The 18,367-nt window shown below is 39.9% G+C and overlaps 1 protein-coding gene across 27 annotated transcripts in view; it reads right to left on the reverse strand.

Moving 5' to 3' along the window:
• Positions 1-18,367, reverse strand: part of LOC105478462 (zinc finger protein 518A) — a 173,293-nt gene that overhangs the window by 148,634 nt on the left and 6,292 nt on the right. For 7 of the 27 annotated variants that reach the window (XM_071069383.1, XM_011735810.3, XM_011735807.3 and 4 more), the window contains one exon: positions 1,726-1,871. The exons of 15 other annotated variants lie outside the window; for them this stretch is intronic. The gene's annotated coding sequence lies outside the window, so the exon portion shown is untranslated. Of the gene's footprint in view, positions 1-1,725; positions 3,621-18,367 lie in introns of all 27 variants that reach the window. 5 more of the 27 variants (XM_071069384.1, XM_071069380.1, XM_071069382.1 and 2 more) reach the window with 1 other exon arrangement.

Raw genomic sequence — 18,367 nt, forward strand, 5'->3', positions numbered from 1 at the left:
GCCTCAGTGTGGGTGGGCACCATCCAATTGGCCAGGGGCCTTGGCGGAACAAAAAAGGAGAGAAAAGGATTTCCCCTGCCTCTCTCTTGGAGCAAGGACACTCTCTTCCTCCTGCCCTTGGACATCAGAACTCCAGGCTCTCTAGCCTTAGGACTCCAGGACTCAGACCAGCAGCCCCGCTCTGGTTAGGCCTTTAGCCTCAGACTGAGAATTGGACCATCGGCTTCCCTGGTTCTGAGGCGTTTGGACTTGGACTGAATCACACTACCAGCATCCCAGGGTCTCTAGTTTGCAGACAACCTGTTACAGGACTTCTCAGCCTCCATAACCACACGAGTCAATTCCCTTAATAAATCCCCTCTCATGTATTTATATATCTATCAATCTATATACAGTCCATGTTGCATAATTATGTTTTAGTCAACAATAAACCAAATAAACAAACGTGGTCTCAAGAGATTGTAGTACTGTAATATTGTAATTTTGCTGCATCTTTTCTACATTTAGATACACAAATACTGATCATTGTGTTACATTTGCATACACTATTCAGTACAGTAACATGCTATACAGGTAGCCTAGAAGCAATAGGCTATACCACATAGCCTAAGTGTGTAACAGGTTCACCATCTAGGTTTTTGTAAGTACACTCTGATGTTCACACAATGACAAAATAACCTCATGACCCATTTCTCAGAACTTATTCCCATTGTTAAACAAGGTATGACTGTGTATATATCTTATTGGTTCTGTGTCTCTGGAGAACTCTGACTAATACACAAACCTGTTATCTGACAGCAATTTATACAAAGGTTGCCACATATGGACAAAACATGTTGGCATGTTGCGAACATCTCAACATAAAAAAAGAAAAATTTTATTACAATTGTAATCCTCCAACCTATGAGCTAATGTTCTTTTTACCACAGTCCAATCTCTACCCACCAACAAAGATTGCTGGATTTATTTATTTATTTATTTAGAGACAGCGTCTCACTGTCGCCTAGGCCGGGGTGCAGTGGCATGATCTCAGCTCACGGCAGCCTCAATCTCCTGGTCTCAAGTAATCCTCCCACCTCAGCCTCCCAGGTAACAGGGACTATAGGTATATACCATCACAGTATGCTAATTTTTGTATTTTTCTGCATAGATGAGGTTTTGCCATGTTGCCCAGGCTGGTCTTGAACTTCTGAGCTCAAGTGATCCACTTGCCTTGGCCTCCCAAAGTGCTGAGATTATAGGTGTGTGCCAAGACGTCCAGCCCAGATTACTGGTTTTAAATGTGCTATTTAAACTACTGCCTTCTATATATGTATTATTACAGCATAAGACTTGACCAACATCTCAATAGGTCTTGAAATAATACAACTTTGTAAAAGTATTAAAATAATCTGTAGTTTCCTATAAGAACACGGCAACTGAAAACATCTGACTTCCTCCTCCTCCTAACTGCCTACTGAAACAACCAAACAATATAACTTAAAAACTCCTACAAAATGGTTAGGAACTAGAAAAACATTCCATATACATACAGCAAGGTGTCTGACAGGAAATGGTCTGGTGAGAGGGGAGTAAAAACAAACGCCGACCCACTGCCAACCACCATTTTTAAAGAGGGAGTTCACTAGGAACATTCATCCAGTCAATATTTAATGAGGATCTGCCCATTATACCCCAAGTAAGGAAGTGAGAGATAATTCTGACTACTCCTACCCCTAAACATACCTTGGAAGATAAAGTGAGGCCTGAGTGAAAAAAAGCTGGAGCCCTTTGGGTGACAGAAGGCTCAGGCTGAGGTACAAGGAAGAAGGAAATTAATCCAGAACTTCAAGCTAGGTCCAGAGGCCAGAGTAGGGGATTGTTAGCACCAACTGTCAGGAGAGATGCAAAGAGGACATTATTTCTGAGCAAAGATGAATTTTCCTACACCCACGGCTATCTTCCTCTGCTCAAGAGCCCTGTCCTTTCGCCACACAACTGAATTATCTCTACACTGTCAGAAAAATAAATGAGGTTAAATCTCAACTTCCCCTTCTCCTAACAAAAACACTGAGAAAATCTTGGTGTATTCTCTAGGAATTCATCTTAACCACCAATGCCAACAAAAAAAGATAAGTAGGCAGAAACATCACTGGATACAGCAGCTCTAAAAAGAGAAAATAATCTGAACCTTCTGAGAAACCTCTCCCCTGTTCTCCCACCCAGCTGTGACCATAATGAAAGTTATTGCAGTAAGGCAGGGAGTAGTGGCTCACGCCTATAATCCCAACACTTTGGGAGGCCGAGGAGGGCACATCACCTGAGGTCAGGAGTTTGAGACCAGCCTGGCCAACATGGTGAAACCCTATCTCTACTAAAAACACAAAAATTAGTCAGGCATGGTGATGGGTGCCTGTAATCCCAGCTTCTCAGGAGGCTGAGGCTCAAGAATCACTTGAACCTAGGAGGTAGAGGTGGAGACTGCAGTGAGCCGAGATCATGCCACTGCACTCCAAGCTGGGTGACAGAATGAGGCTCTGTCACAAAACAAAAACAAAAACAAAAAACAAAAAGAAAGTTACTGCAATTAAAACAAAAAGAGAAAATTTAAAAAAAAATCAGATAATAACTAGCATATTGAAAAAAAGAGCATATTGAGGGCCGGGCGCGGTGGCTCAAGCCTGTAATCCCAGCACTTTGGGAGGCCGAGACGGGCGGATCATAAGGTCAGAAGATCGAGACCATCCTGGCTAACCCAGTGAAACCCCGTCTCTATTAAAAAAAATACAAAAAACTAGCCGGGGGAGGTGGCGGGCGACTGCAGTCCCAGCCACTTGGGAGGCTGAGGCAGGAGAATGGCGTAAACCTGGGAGGCGGAGCTTGCAGTGAGCTGAGATCCGGCCACTGCACTCCAGTCTGGGCGACAGAGCGAGACTCCGTCTCAAAAATAAAATAAAATAAAATAAAAAAGAGCATATTGACTGTCATATAAGAGTGAACAAAGTAGATGCGGGAGCAATAATGATTTTGAAAATGAGAAAAAATTGTACCTAGGTTTTTGTTTGTTTCCAATAAGACCTAAATTTTTAAAATCAAAGGCTCTCCAAATAACCAGGCAAGATTACAAGGTAGAAGGAGAATATAAAGCTCAGTATCTACAACTTATTCTTGTAAAAATTTTTAGCTTAAAAGATAAAAATGAAATGCTATCCAAAAAGGTGGTCATAGTTACCTTAAAAAAAGGGATTTTTCATCAGCAACACCACCTTTAATCAGGTATCAATTTTTTTATTTTTATTTTTATTTTATTTTTTTGACACTGAGCCTTGCTCTGTGGCCCAGGCTGGAGTGCAGTGGCACAGTCTCAGCTCACTGCAAGCTCCGCCTCCCAGGTTCAAGCCATTCTCCTGCCTCAGCCTCCCAAATAGCTGGGACTACAGACACCCACCACCATGCCCGGCTAATTTTTTTTTGTATTTTTAGTAGAGATGGGGTTTCACCGTGTTAGCCAGGATGGTCTCGATCTCCTGACCTCGTGATCCACTTGCCTTGGCCTCCCAAGGTGCTGGGATCACAGGTGTGAGCCTCCACGCCCAGCCCAAACACCAATATTAATCAGACATTTTATTCACAACTCTAAACTCGAGAAGAAAATGGAATAATATTTATATAGAGTTCTGAGGTAACCCAAGATTAATTTCACATCCAGAAAAGTTCCCATATGTGAGGGAAAAGCACAATTTTAGATATGCAAAGATTCAGAAAATATACTACATATGTATTCTTTAAAGAAAAAAGTTTTGAGTAAATACTTCAGCAAATTCAAATTTAAATCACAAAGAACTCAAAAAAAGTAATATAGAACAAATATCTGTAAACAATATAACCTACAACACAGAAATGAATATAAACATTGTTATTAATGTAGTTAAGAAAGCAGAAAAGACTGGATGGAGAAAAAGAACACTTGCGACAACAAATATTTAGAATCGCTTACAGCAAAATTCACAATGGAAAACAGCAGAGGAAACAACAGCAACAAAATTTTGGATACTGAAAAGCACATAAATGACCTTGCAGACAGTTGGGAAAGCTAGCAACTAACACATTTTACATTCTGAATCTTTACGAGGCCTAAGAACTGGCAGCACCAAGCAACTCCGAAATGGGAGGAAGGAGTGAGGAGGAAGCTAAAACAGAAATTTGGAGAAAGCAGGTTGACTTTTAGTTAGATGCTAAGATTCTCTTCCTCACTCTATCAAGCTATCGGTTACTGTTGTTTCCCCACTACAGAAGTCTAGAGGCTTACTGTCTACAGTGGGTAAAACAGAATCTTTGTTTTCGGGGAGACCAGGCACAGGTGAGAGAGTAGGTACTACACCAAAACCAAGAGGATTAAATCACCACATACATGAGACACAAACCCTCACCTCATATCCCCTTTTTTTTTTCTGCTTCTAGGTTGGCTCCTAGGTGACAACAATGCTCCTTAAACTATGGTCTGCTGATGGTCCATAAGCCATCTGTCACCAGTCCATGACAAGGTAAGTACCGAAACCGAAAATAAACATTTATAAACTAATACAGAAATTTTCAGAGTTAGGGTTATTATCTGTTAAATCTAATAATAAAAATACATACTTGTGTTTTATATGTCTTCATTTTTAAAATTTCATTATTCTGGCAATTTATTTTTATTATGCTTTAAAACTATCAGCTGTAATAGACTGAGAGGTAAAAGGGAAAAAAAAATATCAGGCCAGGCGCGGTGGCTCATGCCTGTAATCCCAGCACTTTGGGAGGCCAAGACAGACAGATCACAAGGTCAGGAGATTGAGACCATCCTGGCTAACACGGTGAAACTCCGTCTCTACTAAAAATACAAAAAATTAGCCAGGCGTGGTGGTGGGCTCCTGTAGTCCTAGCTACTTGGGAGGCTGAGGCAGGAGAATGGTGTGAACCCGGGAGGCGGAGCTTGCAGTGAGCCGAGACTGAGCCACCACACTCCAGCCTGGGCGACAGAGCGAGACTCCGTCTCAAAAAGAAAAATAAGGAAAAAAAATCCTAGAGCTTCACCAGTTGGAGAAACACTGGGCCAGATTCTGGTGCCTGGCCCAGTCCAAAGAGCTCCCCACAGTGGGAGTCAAAACTTTGTGTTACAAACCCTTCTATGGGTTCAGACTGGGCTTTCCAGGAGCTTCTGAGACACAAGCAGACAGCCAAGGATTACCGGATATCTGAGAAAACCCTCTAATATTAGTTCAAGATCCAGACCAAATAAATAAAAAAAAAGTAATTTTTTAGAAACTGAGACTATGTATTAAGACAATTTTTTTTTTTTAGATGGAGTTTCACTCTTGTTGCCCAGGCTGCAGTGCAATAGCACGATCTTGGCTCACTGCAACCTCTGCCTCCCAGGTTCAAGCAATTCTCCTGCCTCAGCCTCCCTAGTAGCTGGGATTATAGGCATGGGCCACCACACTCAGCTAATTTTGTATTTTTAGTAGAGACGGGGTTTCTCCATGTTGGTCAGGCTGGTCTCGCACTCCCGACATCAGGTGATCCGCCCGCCTCAGCCTCCCAAAGTGCTGGGATTACACGTGTGAGCCACCGTGCCTGGCCAAGACAATACATTTTTAAAAATTCACTGATTTCCAGGGATATAAGAAGTAAGAACAGGATGCCACAAAAAGGGAACATCAAAAGAACAAAAAGAACTCTAAGAAATAAGAAAACATAAAGAAGCAAAAACGGGCAATGGAAGGGCTGTAAGGTAAAGGTGAAATAACTTCTCAGAAAAAAACAAAACACAGAGATGAAAAACAGGAGAAACAAGGTAAGAAAGTTAGAGGAGCAACCTAGGAGGTCTAACATTTGACTAACAGGAGGGCAGGAAGAGAGTACAAAGAAAAAGAGGAAGGAAATCATCAATAAAATAACTTTTTAAAGTACTGAGCTGTAGGAAAGCAGTTTCCAGGATGAAAACGTCCACCAAGTGGACATTTTCAAGTGCTCAGTGTAAAGTACGAAGGCATATCATTGCAAAGATTCATAACAGTAGAAGCAAAATCCAGTTTCTAAAAAGAAACAAAAAAGGTCAGAAAACAAATTAGAAATCAAATAACAACAATAACAACAATAACAGATGGACAAAGACAAAGGGGCAATATCTTTGAATTCTGGCATAAAGTTTCAACCGAGAATTTTACATTTAGCCAAAGGTCTAAGTATAAGGGTAAAATGAAGACATGCAAAATCTCAAAATTTATCTGCCAGACATCCTCCCCCAAGTTGTTACTATAAGATACACTCCACCAAAATGAAAGAATAAACCAAGAGAGAGAAAGACATGAAATATATGCATTGTGAGATCAAATGGAATAGAGAGAAGTAAATAACATCCCCAAGATGATGGTAAAGGGAAATACCAGGATAACAAACAGTTGGACCACAGATCACATGCTCCTGTCAGTCCAAAGACAAGACATCTTGGACATCAAAAGACACATTGAGGACTTCCATCGCCAAAAACATCACTGACACTGTACCATCTTTTCAACCACTGGACAGAATCCCCAGGTGAGCCTGACCCAGATTCTTATCTGTATTTGGCTTGTATTGGCATAAACTCATCATATTCCTGCTTTTCCCTCCATACCTTTATATCCAGATCAACTGCATGGTGAGCTTAGAAACCAAGATTACAGAGCAGCCTCTCTCAGACATCCACTATCTGGTCTATACTCTGGGCCTGCCAGATTCTCTGATTACAGTGAGCCCTAAGGTTGCTAGGATTCACTCATGACTTACCTAGACTTCCCCAAAAGCGGCTCTGGTAAATTCTAGGGAAACTAAAACCAGACTGTGATCTAGGTATGCTGTTACCTTAACTTCTCCTGGGAGCCTTCATCTACTAGTGGCACTGTTACCCTTTCACTGTACAGCTAGATTTAGGCTTGCTACCAAATTTTCAAAACTAAACAATTTGGTGTTTATAGTCATCAAAATACCAAAAGTTAGAATGGTAGTTTCATATTGGTTAGGAGCAGAGAGGAGGATATGACCAGAGAGAACACAATGAGGGTAGAGGAAAGGAGCTTCTGTTTCTCAAACAGTTGGTATGCAGATATTTATCTTTAAACCATACACACAGTGTGCATTTGGTACATAAACACATTTCATAATAAAAATAAAAACAAGTTACAAACTGGGCAAAAGACCCAAAGAAGAAAGTCACAGAGGAATATAAGTGAAAACACGCCCAACTTCACTAGAATTCAAAACAAACAAAAATGAGAAAACTTCTGCCAATCAGACTGCAAAAGATGTTACATATTTGTAATACCTAGTGTTGGTCAGTGAGGGAAAAAAGGCACAATGATATACTAATGATGGAGATAAAACTGGCAGGACTTTTATAAAGAAGAGTTTGCAATACATACATAAAAAGTCTGGGGGAAAAGGCATACAACTTCTGATTCACTTCTAGAAATGCATCCTAAAGCTAATAATCAGAAATATTATTTGTGCCATTGTTTATAAAATCACAAAATTAAAAATAAGTGTCCACTAATAAATAATGATTAAATCAAGTATGGTATTTTACGGGAATATTATGCAATCTAAAAATCAATACTGTAAACTCACATTTACTAACACAATGATATGTAACATACCTTAAGTGAAGAAAAAATTAACAGTAGACATAATAGAGTTTAATTTGTTCAAATACTGATAGATGGATACAGAATGGATAAACAAATGTGTAAAAAGTAAAAAGTCAAGAACACACATACAAAAATGTTCCTAGTGATCACTGGTTACTCTTAGGTCAGTGTTTCATAAAATGCTGTCTTAGATCACCAGGGCCTCCACACTGGCATACTACCTTATGATAGCACAAGCAAACAACTTACATTTGGATGTTGTGAAAACAGCAATCTTTTTGCCTCTAGACTGCAATTTTATGAAACTTTATGAAATAAAGTGGCATGAAGCCATGATAATTTTGAAATTCTCAAACAAAGCAAGTGACTTCTGTGGTAAACCAACTGAGTTTTTCTTAAACAAACTCAAAATAATATACTTGCTGCCAGTATAAAATAGGAGAATGTTGACACTAAAGGTGAAGAAGAAATCAAAACAATATAGGAATCATTCAATTCTGTGTTCCCCATATCAACACACACATACCCACTCATACCAGTGCAGCGAACACTTTAACACCAGCGTCAAAGTTAATGGTAAACACTCAAGAGAATGATGAATTATGTTACTAAATTTCACTCATGTTATATAAATTCATGCTGTAAGTGTTTTTAGTTTGTTTAACAATTAAGTTGTGAGGAATGAGGCTACCTAAAAAGTAATGGGAATTAATACAACCAGAATACCAATTATGTATGCAGTGTTGTTACATAAATAAAAAGATGTGGTTGGGAGCGGTGGCTCACACCTGTAATCCCAACACTTTGGGAGGCCAAGGTGGGAAGATCACCTGAGATCAGGAGTTCAAGACCAGCCTGACCAACATGGTGAAACCCCATTTCTACTAAAAATACAAAAATCAGCCGGGTGTGGTGGCCCATGCCTGTAATCCCAGCTACTCAGGAGGCTGAGGCAGGAGAATCGCTTGAACCCAGGAGATGGAGGTTGCTGAGATCGTGCCACTGCACTCCAGCCTGGGCAAGAGAGCGGGTCTCCATCTCAACAAAAAAATAAAAAGATACATGTATTTTATACAAAAACAAATGGTATTCAACTAACAATATGGTTCCTGATCTTGATACTGTTAAAAGAAATACTAAAAATTTTAACACCCATTTAATTTTGCCTATATATTTCTTTCTATATGCTATACAAACAAATGAACAGAACTATAATGTTGAACTATTTTTGCAATATGCAGCATATTATTCTTTAATAAAGTGCTGAATTTCATCTGACAAAATGTTATTTAGATTTTTTTTTTCTTTTTTGCTATCTATAACAGTTTTGGCAGTGGTATTACAGAGGGTTTGTAAAATGGATTGCAGTACTTACCACTATTTCATCTGCTCTGAAATAGTTCACTAACCAAACTACTGACCATAGTTTAATTTTTGTTCTTTCCTTAAAATTATACAGACTGCACCAAGAACACCATATGGAACTAGTAACACTTCAGCTTTTTAGACCTTACAACCTTTGCAAGTCCTTCTATGGTTTCTGGGCTCTTTAGATTTTCTACTGCTTGAGTCACTTCGGTAATTTATATTTTCCTTGATAATACTCAATTTTGTATACTCACAAAAACCTCACTTTTAAGAATATCCTACCCCCTAAAAAGCGTAACATATAAATATATATATCAGTATCACTTAAATGCCCAGGAATAGGAAAATTAAAAAATAATGGAACATCCACATGAAATTATACAGAAAGAAGTATGTGTACTGAATTGACTTCAAACAATATTTATTCTACGTAATATATATATTTTTTATTTTGAAAAGAAGATGTAGGCTGAGCATGGTGACTCATGCCTATAATCCTAGCACTTTGGGAAGCCAAGGTGGGTGGATGGTTTGAGTTCAGGAGTTCAAGACCAGCCTGGGAAACACGGCGAAACCCCATTTCTACAAAAAAAACAAAAATTAGCTAAGCGTGGTGGCGTGCGCCTGTAGTCCCAGCTACTCGGAAGGCTGAGGTGGAAGCATTGCTTGAGCTTGGGAGGTCAAGGCTGCAGTGAGCCATGATCATGCCACTGCACTCCAGCCTAGGTGACAGTGATACCCTGTCTAAAAAAACAACAACGAAGGAAGCTGCAGACTGAGGCACAGAATACATTTTTAAAGTAGGAGAAATGATCCTCATTTTCATGTCATTTTCATTCTAAGAGGAAAGATCTTATAAGTATACATGTATACAAGCAAGATCTGCAGAAGGGTATCCTCCAAACTACTGACGATAGTTTAATTTTTTTTAAAAAAAATGACAGCATGGCATAGCAAAAAACAAACCAGAAAACCAAATCAATAGGAGAAAAATAATCAGCTCTCCTAAGAACCCTGACTGAAACCAAGAGGGCAATGTCACCACCACAAGCCTTTATGAGGTCTGCCTATATATTCCTACTCCTGAATTCCAGGAAATTCTGTATCCTTAAAATAATTTCCGCTTTCAACATAAGCTAGCTCACATTGGTTTCTACTGCTTGTAATCAGAGGCATCTTAATACAAAAAGTTGACAAATCAATGATGACTGTGTTTACTTCACAGAAAGGTAGGTTTTGTGAGGACCCTTTAAAGAGTAGCAGGACTTAAACATGTAAGAAAGGAGCAAAGGCAATCTAAACCAGAAGAACAGAAAAAAGAAACAATGAAAGAAAACGATTTTTCTCCCAAGGTACCACAGGGTCTAGATCAAAAAGAGAATGCGCCGGGCGCGGTGGCTCAAGCCTATAATCCCAGCACTTTGGGAGGCCGAGACGGGTGGATCACGAGGTCAGGAGATCGAGACCATCCTGGCTAATATGGTGAAACCCCATCTCTACTAAAAAATACAAAAAACTAGCTGGGCGAGGTGGCGGGCGCCTGTGGTCCCAGCTACTCGGGAGGCTGAGGCAGGAGAATGGCATAAACCCGGGAGTCAGAGCTTGCAGTGAGCTGAGATCTGGCCACTGCACTCCAGCCTGGGCAACAGAGTGAGACTCCGTCTCAAAAAAAAAAAAAAAAAGAGAATGCACGATGGGGAGGTTAAGTGAGAACAGACTACAGAGGACAGATCTGAATTGGAAATGAAAGATTAACAGAAGCAACTGTCAATTTATGAACAGAAAAAAGTTATAAAAGATGTACATTAGAAATATTAGAAGGGTACTAGAAAGCAAGATAAACTGGAGAAAGAGTAAAAAGAGAAATGAGGAAATTAAATGACTAGAGTGACAATCCAAATAAAAAGCGAGGAGCCAAGGAACTAGTAATGTTAACATACACAGGTCAGAAATCACAGGTGGGCGCAGTGGCTCACCCCTGTAATCCCGGCACTTTGCGGGGCCAAGGCGGGCGGATCACCTGAGGTCAGGAGTTCAAGAACAGCCTGGCCAACATGGTGAAACCCCATCTGTACTAAAAATACAGCCGGGCATGGTTGTGGGTACCTGTAATCCTACAGGAGGCTGAGACACGAGAATCACTTGAACCCAGGCGGCAGAGGTTGGCAGTGAGCCAACTGCCAACTGCACTCCAGCCCAAGTGACAGTGAGATTCTGTTGCAATAAAAAAAAAAAAAGAAAAAAAAAATAGAAATCACACATTGGGTCCAGAAAGACTTTTAAAAGATAATTCCCAAAGTACAATGCCAAAGATAAGGAAGATTTGAAGAGTTCATCAAAAGGCAACATTCCTAGACAGTTATATTTGCTTTCTACGATAATTAAAAGTCAAAGGCATTCTACAGAGTCTAAAAAGGAAGAATCTATGTGCTATTTAACTATATTCAAGTTGCTTAAAAACCAAAGAAAACTAGAAAACTCTAGTTTTAGCTTAGCTATATTCGTGACTCAGCATGTAGCTCCGTAAGTTGTCTCATCACATAGAAAACTACTGCATTCCTTAAGTCATTCAACCCTTTTTCTGTAGATAAATACAGGCAAAACAGTCATACGAATGAATACATTACTGGTGATAAAACCAAAGCAGCATGTACAGTAAAAGCTTACTGAAAAATATAAGGTTCTGCTAAAAAGAGTCTAGAAACACACACACACACACACACACACACACACACACACACACACACACCCCCCTAAGAATATTACTTTCAAAGCAGAATCTATTTTAGTGCCCTCAAAATAACTATTACCTATTCATTACTTGAAACAAACATTTTGGGCTTACTTTTTTTTGTACCTGTTTTAAGTTTTCCGAAAGTTTACCTGCAAAACTAATTTTAAGAGAGTGCAAGAAATGGTTTTATACATTTTAAGAGAGTGCAAGAAATGGTTTTATACCAGTTTACATACATAACCAAATCCAGCTCTTTCCAAATCACTGTGGTTTAATGAACAACTTAAACATGGAAAAAGAAATGTAGGCCAGGCACAGTGGCTCAGGCCTATAATCCGAGCACATTGGGAGGCAGAGGCGGGAGAACTGTTTGAGCCCAGGAGTTCAAGACCAGCCTGAGCAATACAGTGAGACCTCATCTCTACAAAAGCATTTTAAAAATTAAGCAAGTGTGGTGGCATGTGCCTGTATTCCCAGCTACTCAGGAGGCTGAGGTAGGAGGATCACTTAAACCTGCGTGGGAGAGGTTGCAGCAAGCCAAGCACCACTGCATTCCAGCCCAACAGAGCTAGACCATGTCTCAAAAAAAAAAAAAAAAAAAAAAGAAATGTAGGGTTAAATATGCAAAACTAATTAAATACAGATCTGGAAATGTTCAAAATTCTAGTGTATCTGTGGGTCACATACTATTCTGGTATGCAGCTGATATTGGTACACAATTATAAAGGAGTTTAAAATTAAAAATTAAAATACAGAAGCAGTTCTAGGTTCAGGTAAACCTTACTCTTTATTACTCCCTGAAACTATGACTTCTTACTGTGCCCAATATAAAAAAAGATGCTTACCCACACATACACCTTTATTGACCTTTGTTCTGTTCATATAATTTTCGGTCACCAGGCATGGCATCTCTTTCCCTCTATCTAAATTCAATACTATTCAAATCTCCTTTCAAATTCTGCTTCCTATAGGGACATGTAACCGTCTACAATACACACTAAATCTCTCCTTTCTCTGAATATCCACTGAAAGAGTAGCCAGTGCTCACCATTTATTACAAACTGCTTTATATTATTCCATAATTTCATTAAAGTTTTACCTCCCCAGATAATGTATAAGCTTCCTAAATGCAAGTTTTACTTAATATTTCTCGTTTTTCCCTCACAAAAACCAGAAGACTCGGTAAACAGGTACCTAACCCATATATTTTTAAGCGATTCATTCTCTCATTTTCAAATCAAATATGACTATGATTTTAGATTAAATCAATTCATAGCAAACTTCAAAGAGCATGTCAACTTTTTTGCTGCAATAATTTGGAACTTGGTTTAAAACACACTGAGTCAGAAACCACTCCCACAACCCCCCATCTTTTTTTTCACTCTGTCTCCCAGGCTGAAGTGCAATGGCATAATTATGGCTCACTACAGCCTCGCCTGGGCTCAATTGATATTTCCACCTCAGTCTCCCAAGTAGCTGGGACTACAGGTGTGCACCACCATGCCAAGCTAATTTGCCCAATTTTTTTTTTTTTTAGAGATGGGGTTTCACCATGTTGCCCAGGTTGGTCTTGAACTCCTGGTCTCAAGCAATTTGCCCACCTCAGCCTCCCAAAGTGCTGAGACTACAGACATGAGCCACCACACTCTGACAGAAATCACCTTTTTAATAGGTAGGAATTGGGAGAAAAATCTGAATTAATTTGTCCAAAGTGACATAAGCACCATTGAATTCAGTATAGGAAAGGGATTATTTTCATCTCTTGCTCTTTTCTTCTGTTTGTCATTTCGCTGTGACAGTGATTTAGAATAGGCAGATTTTAATTTGGAATACACAAGGGGAGGGAAGAAAATCAAAAGATGTACTGCTGCTTGCTGGGAGAACATGTTATCACGTTATCCATTCCTGCTCAGCTTCACTAAATAATATAAATGGTTTAATTTTTCTCTAGGTCTATACAGCACCTGCCTCCATGATTAGAAACTGTATGTCCACATCTTAGTACGTGGCACTAAAATCCATACACTTTCATGAGCCAGAAATCAAGATTCATCCTTGATTCCTCCATCCCTTACTTCCCACATTAACCCATAAGCAAGCCTGGTCAACTCTATCTCAAAACCAGATCTTGAGCTGGGTGAGGTGGCTCACGCCTACCCCAGCACTTTGTGAGGCTGAGACAGGTGGATCAACTGAGGTTGCAAGTTTGAGACCAGCCTGACCAACATGGAGAAACCCCGCCTCTACTAAAAACACAAAAGTAGCCGGGTGTGGTGGCGCATGCCTGTAATCCCAGCTACTCAGGAGGTTGAGGCAGGACAATCACTTGAACCCAGGAGGTGGAGGTTGCGGTGAGCCAAGATCGTGCCATTGCACTCCAGCCTGGGCAATAAGAGCAAAACTCCGTCTCGAAAAAACAGAAACAAAAACCAAAATAGAAACAACAGATCCTGTATTTTCCTTCTTCTCTTCCTGTCCACTGTCATCATCTTAGTCCAGGCCACCATCATTTCGAACATGAATGAAAATAGTCCTCCCAGGCCGGGCGAGGTGGCTCAAGCCTGTAATCCCAGCACTTCGGGAGGCCGAGACGGGCAGATCACGAGGTCAGGAGATCGAGACCATCCTGGCTAACACGGTGAAACTCCCTCTCTACTAAAAAATACAAAAAACTAGCTGGGCGAGGTGGCGGGCGCCTGTAGTCCCCGCTACTCAGGAGGCTGAGGCAGGAGAATGGCGTGAACCCGGGAGGCGGAGCTTGCAGTGAGCTGAGATCCGGCCACTGCACTCCAGCCCGGGCGACAGAGCGAGACTCCGTCTCAAAAAAAAAAAAAAAGAAAAAAGAAAAGAGTCCTCCCAACTGGCATCCATGCTTCCACCTTGTCCACCACCCTCCTCTGAGTCCACTCTCCACACAGGAGCTAATGCTCTTCTTAAAATAAAATAGATCACAAAGCTCCCCTGCTTAAAGCTCCTTGGTGGTTTCCCAAGTGTCTTACTCTGTTCCGGCTGCTGTAACACAGTACCATAGAATGGGTGACTTATTTCTCACAATTCTGAAGGCTAGAAAGTCTAAGATCAAGGCACTGGCGATTTGGTGTCTGGGGAGGGCCTACTTCCTGGTTCACAGAGGGCCATCTTCTCACTGTGTCCTCACATGACAAAATAGAGCTCTCTGGGGTCTCTTTTATAAGGGTACTAACTCCATTCTTAAGGGCTCTGCCCTCATGACCTAATCACCTCTTAAAAAGGCCCCACTTCCAAATGCCATCACAATGAAGAATAGGTTTCAATATATCAATACGAGGCTGGCGGCGAAGGGGGACACAAACATTCAGTCTATAGTGGCAAGGCACTTAAAATTTAATCTCTTTACAAAGGCCTGCAAGAAACAGCAGTATCTGGTCTTGGGCCTTTTTCTTCAACTTCATCTCACACCACTCTCCCCACTGTACATATACTCCAACAAGCTGCCACAGATTCTCAGCTCCTCAAATATTCTTCCTATCCTTCCTATCTCAGGCCTTTGTATCAGCTGTTCCCTACTTGAAATGTGCTTTCTTCCATTCTTCAAAAGGCTAGATCCTTCTCATCTTTTAGGTCTCAGCTCAAATGTCACCACCTCAGAAGGGCCCTTCCCTATAAACCATCCTCTCCTCAAAAAAAAAAAAAAAAAAACATAAATTATTCGCCACTTTATCCTTTTGTATTTCTTTTTTGTAACACATCTTACATCTCTGGCAATATTTTATTTGCCAATTTATTTTCTATCTATCTCTACCACTGGAATATAAGCTGCATAAGGATGAGAACTACATCTGTAATGTTCTTTACTGTATCACCAGCATGTGGGATGGTGCCAGGCTTATAGCTAGCACCACATCTACGTTCTAAGCATTGGGAATATGGCAGTAAACAAAACAGACAAAAATCTCTCCCCTCACGGAGATAACATTTTACTGATTATTCAGGTAATAAGCAAAGCAAGCAAATTATAATGTATATTCAAAGGCAACAAGTGCTACAGACAAAAATAAAGCAAAGATGGAAAGGCAGAATCAGAGTGCTATAATTTTAATTATGAAGTCAGGGAGCCATCACTTGAAAAGGTCTTATTGGAGTCAAGATCTTAAGGAGCTGAGGAAGCCAACAATCCAAGAAAAGAAAACAGTAAGTGCCATGACCCTGAGTGTGCAATGTGCCTAACACACTTGGGGAACAGCAAGAAAATCAGTATGACCACAACAGAAAGCATTAGAGGGAAAGCTAGAAGATGAGGTCAGAGAAGCAACAAGGGGACAGAAACAGGCCCTGATAGAAACCATAAAGGCTTTGGTTTTATTCTGAATCAGAGAGGAAGCTACTGGAGCATTGCAGGCAAAGAATTACCATGAGTTGAATTACTTCTATCACTTGGGCTGCCATGCTAAGAACAGAGTATTCAGGAGGGATTAAGAGTAAAGACAAAGAATACACAGTGCAATTATCCGAGTAAGAGTTGATGGTGGTTTGGTTGGGATAATGAGGCATGGTAAGATTGAATATATTTTGAAGTTAGCACCTACAAGATATCCTGACATGCTTTCTCTGAAAGCGACATGTCAAGGATAACTCTAGAAGTTCTGACAGCAATGGAAAGAACTGAATTGCTATTTACCGAGATACAAAAGATTGTTAAAGTAGTAGGAAATATACCAAAAGTTCCATTTTAGGCATGTAACATTTGAGGTGTCTATTTGACATTCAAGAGGAAAGGTGGACTATGTGGCTGGATATAGACTACACAGGGCTAGGTGGATGATGAAATTTGGGAAGTTATCGGTGTGCGTATATGTACATATGTACTTTCAAGTACTTGGAGCAGGATGAAATCACCAGGGGGAATAAACAAAAAGAGCAGTCCAAGGCCTGAGGCTTAAGATTCTATAACACATTCAACAGAAAGAGATTAAAAAGAACCAGCAAGTGAGACAGGAAAGAAAAGACCAATAAGACTTAAGGTAAATCAAGAATGTGGTAACCTCAAAGCCAAATGAAGAAAATGTTTCCTGGATAAGGGATTGAACAACTCTGTCAAGTAAGAAGATGACTAACTAGACTTAATATGAAGATCACTGGTACCATGGATTAGAAGAGTTTCAGTGGAGTTATAGAGGAGAAAGGCTGACAAGCTTGGATGTAAGCAAAATGGGAACAGAGGAAGTAGTGATGTAGTGCAGACAACTCTTTCAAGGAGTTTTACGATAAAGGAGTTGTTTTGTTTTGTTTAATTTTATTTCTTGTGTCTTAAAGGTGGGAGAAATTACAGTATGACTGCATGCTTATTAAAATAATCTAGTAAAAATAAAAAAAAATTGATGATGGAGGATAGGAAAGAAATGCAGCAGCAAAGTCTTTCAGGTTAGAAGGGACAGAATCTAGTGAACAAGTTGAAGAGGTGAACTTAGAAAGGAGCAAACATGATCCATCTATAGAAACTAGAAGGGAGGATAAATAAAGATGCTAGCAGGTGCGCAGATGTGACTGAGAGAGTTTGTGGAATGAAATGACAGCCTGCGGGCCAAATCTGGCCTGCTGCCTGTTTCTGTAAATTAAGTTTCATTGGAATACAGCCACACTCACTCATTTACATATTGCCTATGGCTTCTTTTGTGTTACAATAGTTGCACCAGAAACCATATGGCCCACAAAGCCTAAAATATTTACTATCTGGCCATTTACAGAAAAAGCTTGCCAACCTTGGAATAATCCAACTGGATTAATCCAAATGTTACTCTCTGAGTTGAGAGTCAGATGCGAGGCTATGAGGAAAGAAGGTAGGCAAGGACATAGGAAACTACAGCATTTAATGAGACAATGACCCAACAATAAGTTTTACATCATTCCTAGTTTCTGGAGCCCAAAATGAACATTCTATGAGCAATCAATCATCACTTTAATTTTGTTCCTTATCTTTAAAAACATTTTTTTAAAAAATAGAGATGGGGGTCTCACTATGTTGCCCTGGCTGGTCTCGAACTCCTGGCTTCAAGCGATCCTCCCAGCTCAGCTGCTCAATGTGCTGGGACTACAGCCATGAGCCACCTCCCCAGCCTTTAAATGTTTTTACATCTATTGCTACATTCGTTTCAAACGGGCTTTATTGATAAGGAATAGGGTATGGTTTTGACTATTACTAAGAGATCTCTCAAAAAGGGAAAGGTAAGAAGAAATGTTATATATGTTTATTTCTTCTTACCTTTCCCTTTTTGAGAAAGGTTATACATACATATTTATAAATCGGCATTTCAAGTTATTTGCTATTTTTAAAAAAATCTTCAAGACAGATGACTATAATAAAGGTTTTCGTCATAATGAATAATTTTACAGTATTCCATCATACTTTATATTTCAGCATACAAAAATGAAATTACATGAAAAGAAATATACACATTTTTTCAAAGAAATCTCCATCTTAGTAGAAAGCCAAAATTTCTGCTTCGTTTTCCAAAGGCCTCATACAAAGATTTACCTTAAACAGTTACCTTATTTTCTACTACCTCATTTCCAAAAAACACATACTGTTACAGTGAAACCAATCTCCACTCCAACCTGGATCAGCCTATAATCATTTTTAACT

The sequence above is a fragment of the Macaca nemestrina genome, chromosome 9 (genome assembly GCF_043159975.1).
Source record: "Macaca nemestrina isolate mMacNem1 chromosome 9, mMacNem.hap1, whole genome shotgun sequence".
Lineage (NCBI taxonomy): Eukaryota > Metazoa > Chordata > Mammalia > Primates > Cercopithecidae > Macaca > Macaca nemestrina.